The 6,797-nt window shown below is 34.7% G+C and overlaps 1 non-coding gene across 1 annotated transcript; it reads left to right on the top strand.

Annotated features, from left to right (window-relative positions):
* Nucleotides 1-5,879: 5,879 nt before the first annotated feature.
* On the top strand, nucleotides 5,880-5,985 carry LOC132301868 (small nucleolar RNA R71). Its single transcript, XR_009480662.1, has one exon. It is a non-coding gene; the product is annotated as a small nucleolar RNA R71 (small nucleolar RNA).
* The last annotated feature ends 812 nt before the right edge of the window (nucleotides 5,986-6,797 follow it).

Raw genomic sequence — 6,797 nt, 5'->3', positions numbered from 1 at the left:
GTCAAGTTATGATTTTCATGGAGCTTCCTTGGGGGTTATGTTCACCATGTTGTTCCCAACAAAACCCTTCGGTATTGTAGGATTCAGAGCACTTTTCTTTCGGTGGCCCATCTCAAATCAAGGTAGGGGGTGTTATAATTTACTTTCTTGTTATAGTGCATGCTTGTGATGCATATACAACCTATTTACATGTTTGGATATAAAATCTAGATATTTTATTATTTATTTATCTTGTATGAGATTTGATTTTCCCGGTGGGTTAATACTTGTTTAAAACATGTGACGTGATATTATATTACTCCATGATGTGGTCATTGACATATATTAAATTTAGAGCATTTGGACAAGTAACGAAGATTTTATTTAATATTTATCTTTAATAAATATTTAATTCATGTGGCCTTAATTAGCTTGAAATCAATATATGTTAGTATATTATATTGGGCCCTGGCATGCTCTTCAACATAGGTGAATTTGAGAGTAATCGGAGGTGTTTTAAAATCTAGAGATAATTAATTAAATTAATTAGTTAATTTGCTCCAAGTGCACTATTCATCTTATTGGATTTCCGATTTGATAATCTTAATGTGCATGCCATATAGTTTCACATATATTAAATCTAGAATATTTGATTAGGTTTTGAAACCTTTCATTTATTATTTTTCTTGTATTAAAGTTTAATACTCATGGCCATATCTTGCATGGAATGTACTCATATCATGTTCTTAAATCAAGTCTTGGCATGTTGTATAACATATATTAATTTGAGATCATTTGGATGAATTTTAAAATCTAGAGATTTTAATTAAATGAATTAATGAAAATCCATTCAATGGTTCTATGAGCATGTTTAAGTCTCTAACTTAGTATTCATAATTTTCTTGACAAGTTCCTTCACGTGTATCAAATTAAGAATAATCAGATAAGTTTTGAAGCTTGTATTTAATTATTTTCTTTGTATGGAATCTAATTCACATGGTTGTATCTTGTATGAGTTGAACTTGTATATCATGGACTCATATCTTTTTATCAAGCATCATGATCTTTTGTATCGTAGTTTCATTAATGTACTTAATGAACATACACATTTGTCTTGGAATGGTTTAATTACACATGTGTTGTTTAGTATAAAATTGAATCATGTATTTATACTTGTGGTATATTTGCTTCGATGGATTTCTTGTGCTATATATCTTGGTTCTAGTCTATATAGATGCACACTGTGATTTCTTGACATTCCACATGCCATCATAGTTGAGAACTTAGGGCATGACTTGTGTGTTCCAAAATCTTGGTTGTGCATGAAACGTGGTTAATGCATTTCTTGTATTTTGATACAATCTTGGTTGCACAACTTGTTGATTTTGGGACTTGGGATATCAATCAAGAATTGACATGGCTAGGACTTGGTTCTAGTACGAGGGATTGTCCCTCTACAACTATAGTGCGCACTAGGGGAAGGTACCCATGGGTTAATAGCCCTGAAGTGATCCCAAGAGTATAGTTTTAATCCGGGCGATATCCGAGTTTCAACATTGGTTGATTTCACTCTTTAAATTTCAAGTTGCTATTCTTTGAAGATTTAAAACTTATCGTGTTATGTGAAATGCTCCAATCTTGTTAATTGCATAGATTTTATGCTTCATTCGTGATTTCACTCCTTAAATTTCAAGTGTTACAGTCCTTGAAGATTTAAGACTCTTTTCGTGTTGTAGGGAAGACTCCATTCTTGTTTAATTGCATAGATAGTATGCATTATCCTTGATTTCGTGTACAATCCTTTTCGTGTTTTATGGAATATCCCATCCTTGTTGCATTGCATAGATTTTATGCTTCATTTATGATTACATTCCTTAAATGTCAAGTGTTGTATTCCATGAAGATTTAAGAATCCTTTCATGTTTTATAGAATGTTCCAACTTTGTTACGTTGCATAGATATCATGCCTTGTCCCTGATTTCATGTACCCTGCTTGTCATATTGTATGGATTATTCCAAACCTTGCTTAATTGTATTGGAAATGCAATTCATGTTGATCTATATTCAAGCATCATTCTTGTCGTGTTCTTTGGATTATCCCAACCTTGATTCGTTTCATATACGTATGTATATCATGATTCTTGTTGATTTATACTCTAAGGTAGCTTAGGATGCTCCCTGAGTCTCACCTTTGACATAGACGTTAGGTGGCATGATCCTTTTAAACTGTATCATGTTAGTCTAAAAATCTGAAAGAAATCGAGTCGATGCATGCTCATTCTCTACGAGTAAACTTGTTTACTCACCTCGAAGTTACTGGAGGTTTTGATCAAGTACGAAGACTTGGTTCGTGATGTTCGTCATTGCTTAGATGATTGTAGACTTGAAGATCTTTAATTCTTGTAAAGATTGGCTTGAAATGCCACCTATAGTCTTATATGTCAAAATGTGTATATTCGATTCCATTTAAGTAAAGTGCACATAAGTACACTTTTTGTAATGTATTTGACGTGTATGACATGAAGCCAAGGGCCAAGCATGCCTATTTTTGCACTTGTACTCATTTGGCGCCTCATTTTGTTTAAAAATGTATTTTTTCCAACTTTGGAGGTTTGGCATGTCAAATCTTGTAAATGAAATGTAATGAGGCCATAGGCCATTGTAGCACGTTTAAAATGTCATATTACACTTGCATGTACATTCACATCATCACACAATAGCATATGATGTAAATTGATCATGCCATGGGGGATTCCAAATAGACTTTCAGCCTTGGGTGCATAAGGTCGTTTTTGCACTTTCTCGAGCCATTTCAGTCGACCGAAGCCTTTAGGGCTTCATCTGCACAATGAAAAGTCATTTTCCAGTAGCTTTTGCCTTGTTCAGGTCCATTTCGGTCGACCGATTCATCATTTCGGTTAACCTAAGTGATTTCTCTTCAATTTTAAGAGTTTTGGAACTTTTCTGGTCATTTCGGTCGACCGAAATGGCTATTTCGGTCGACCTAAATAGCTTCCATACACAACACTCTTCAGTTTTGTTTCAGCACTGTTGTTCCGACTTCAAATGGCCATATCTCCTTCATTTCTAAATCAAATGGGGTGATTCTTGGGCCTAAACTCAAGGATTTTGAGTCAGATTTCCAATGGTACCTATGCCATTCTCAAATTCAAATCACAGTAGGAGTTATATATGTTTTTATGAAGTAGTGTCGGGATTTGGTTTGAACCGATAAAGGGCTTCTTGTGGGATTCTTGTCCAATGTTCTTGGAACCTCTTGGAATGTTGTGAAATGATTAGTTTAGGTTGTATGGACCTTATTTGACTTGCTTAGAGTCAAATCTCACTTCTCATTTGTAAATTGACCATTTTGCCCTTGAATAACAGGTTTTACTCGTCTTTCTTCATATTATCGTTTCTCCCTTGTTTGGACTCCGAATCATGCAATTCTTGAGTCCATCTTGATTAGTTTTTCATTTTCTTTCCAGTGGTGTGCTCAGTGGCACTTGAATTCATAGTTCTAAAATGACCACTTTGCCCTTAGGAGCTTAACTGTTATTTTTCCGATCCTTTGCCTTTACATTTCGTTCCTGTGGGTTCCATGACCTCATGGAAGGCCATATTTGGGTCTTAGAGGTGTGTTGTGCCTTGGGAAACTAATTTTTTGTTTCTTGCTTCCGCATCTAGATCCATTATCGAGTCAATTTTCGATTCATCACTGGTGTACCGGGTTGAATAAAATCCAGGGTCACTACAATTACATTAATGTATTAAGGAATGGAGCAACATGAAGTTAAAAAAAAGCCTACATGTTGATTATTGTTTTGTTGATTTATTTGCTTACTGAAACTTAGCAAATCTTTTGTATATGATTTAATAATATTTAATCATATTTCAATAGTGTTATAAGTGTAATGAATTATCTGAAAATAGCTGTGCTTGCATTGGATTAAATTGATATTTTTAATATGTTGTAAACTGCATCAATTTATGGACTGTTTGGAGGATTTAAATGCTTAGCTTTATTTTAGCAATTTAATGGATTGGAACTTGGTTTTTAGGTCCTATAATGATTGCCTAATGTGGTCATATATGTATTAAACTTTATTTATGCATATCTTGGAGTATGGTTGATGAGTATTTATTACTGTTTTATCAATTATGCTATTTGGACGATTGTATGCACCAGTATGGGACAGTGGCATACTCGGGATGAATTAGTTTAAACACTAAGTCCTACCTATTTTGGATTGAGGTATGGATTAACCCTAAAGGTTAAGTCCTACTCATATTGGTGTCAGTTCAATAAACAATTGAATGACATACTTTGGTTTCTGGATGGATTTTTATACATATGTCAGGCCACTATACCAGATGGATGATATTTTGTATTAGGCTTATACGGACTTTATAAATTTATGATTATAGTACCATGATATGACCTTGAGTCTCATAATCATGGTTAGGGTGCGTATATTGCCTAGAATAACTGGACATAGTTGTTGTTCCTTGGTAGGTCTAGGTACACATGACCACGTTATGTGCAATTTACATGGTATCTCTACTCAGGCTGAGACAGACTTATTGGGCTAGTGAGCGTCCTATAATGTGTATTTATACATTTATAGACTACTTTAGTTATTGTTGAGCTATCTAGGATGTAACTGTGTATCGGGTTTCTGTATGGATTGTAGTAGGATAGAACTTGCATATGAGCCTGACCCACTCTAATTTGTTTCAGGTGTCCATCAGTTTTAGGCTTAGAGCTTGATCGTGCTGAGCAGATATAGTCACTCATTCCTTCAACTACATAGAACTGCTTTCTATGTTTAGCTTTAGATTTTTATTTTAATTGTTTCAGTTTCAGTTCGGGACATTATTAGGGGTCCACCAGATGGATTCCCGAGTTGTTAATTAATGGAGGTTTTGGATTATTGGATTTCAATTATGTTTTTGAGGATTTTTAATTTAGAATTCTTTCAGTGTTTATTATTTAATTCCTATTATTCTTTTGTATTCTATGTTCAATTACATATTAATTGTTTGGTATCCCTTGGATCTGTACTCGGACTTGATCACCTGTGGCTCTAGAATTGAGGGGTATCACAGAATGTGTGAGAAACAATTGAGTATTAGCCTTGAGATTACCCAAAGTGGTCAACATTTTATCCTTAAAGAAGAGGTTTCTTGAAGGAGCTTGAGAAAAATGAGAGTGTGGATTAAAAATGGGGGATGCTTGATTATATGAATTTGAAGGATGACCCATATTTTGGTGATAAAAATATTGAGGTGGATGAGAAGATTGAGTATAAACATTTTGGCCACGAGCTCGATGAGGTCGTATATACTTTCCTTGGGAAGGATTTGCACTTGTACTTTGATTTCTCTATAAGAAATTTGGATGATCTCGCCACCAGCGATTATAGGTGTTTGATTATGGATTATTGCCTGGGCAAGAAAATATGGCATTTACTTGCTCTTGAGGTTCATGTGGGATGGGTTGTCCATTGGGATAGTCCCAAGAGATTTGGTAGGGATTGGACCAAATCGTGCAAGCTTCATTTGGAGTGGAATAAGGAGAGATTGAATGGGGTGCCGAAGATTGACCTACTAAGAATTGGTCAAGTCTTTGAGTGAGAGTTTTTACCTCCGCGGTGACTTCCAAAGAATTGTCAATTAAGATAATGAACATTTTTAACTTTTTACCCCTTAACAAAAACAGCCTACCCGAATCGTTAGAAAAAGCACAATGCATTGAGTTTTCACCCAAGTTTTCAAAAAGTGTCCAAAGTTCATTTTCATGTTTTAACAAAAATGTACCCCCACACAAAATGTCTATCATTTGCCTATTTGTGTAGGAGAGACTTTCATAGAAATAGTGTACCAATTACTATTTTGGTAATTCATGGTGAGGACATTTTCTTAACAAATCATTCAACCTTTCCCAAGCTTCATGGAATTGTTCCCTATCATTTTGGGTGAATCCAATGATAGCCGCTCTTATTTAAATGGTTTTGCTTGCGGGGAAATGTTTCTTAAAAAACTCTTGTTGCATGTGATCCCACGAAGTAATGGTATTTGCCCTAAGAGCATTAAACCAAACATTTGCTCTATCCTTAAGAGAAAAGGGAAAGAGTTTTAATTTTAAAGCATCTTCCAGTAAACCAGTGATTTTGACAGTGTAACACACTTCTAAGAAGTCATCTAAATGCTTATAAGGATCTTTATGTGGAAAGCCACTGAAGAAAAGTAATATCCCGATGATTCTGGGCTTAATTTCATAACGATTTGCATTTAAATTTGGCAATTAATGTAATGACCCAGTCATTTTCCTTCCTTTCCTTTTCTCAGATTTTCACGGATATTTTTTTTCCGTTGATCTTTTCCTTTCTGAGTTCAGTTTTTCGTCACATAGTACCATCTCGAGTGCTCAAGAATAGTTTCTGAGACTCTTTTCTTTGGATTGACAACTTCCTTTGAGGACCATGTCAATTCCACATTTTCATTTTTCGTCATTTTCCCTTTTCGTCTTTTCCCCATTTGTCACTTTGTTCGCGTAACCACACTTCTTTTGTTCGGAGTTAGTTTTGGACTTCATGTATCTTCATTCTAAGTGGTTTTCACGAAATACATCTCTTTACTTTTGCAGTAAAGTATTCTGGTTGCTCCCGGTGTCTATAGGGACATGGATACACAATTCTTCAGAATCTTTTTCTTTTCTTAGGGTGTTTTTCATAAATATCTTTTGAAGATATTTTATTTTAGAGGTATCTAAGAAAAATTTCTTGACTTGTTGTGTGGCTATGTGGTCATTTTGC

The sequence above is a fragment of the Cornus florida genome, unplaced genomic scaffold (assembly GCF_030987335.1).
Source record: "Cornus florida cultivar Cherokee Brave unplaced genomic scaffold, ASM3098733v1 CherokeeBrave_3.0.0_Hap2_Chr03, whole genome shotgun sequence".
NCBI classification, from domain to species: Eukaryota; Viridiplantae; Streptophyta; class Magnoliopsida; order Cornales; family Cornaceae; genus Cornus; species Cornus florida.
This window is presented reverse-complemented; position numbering and strand designations above follow the sequence as displayed.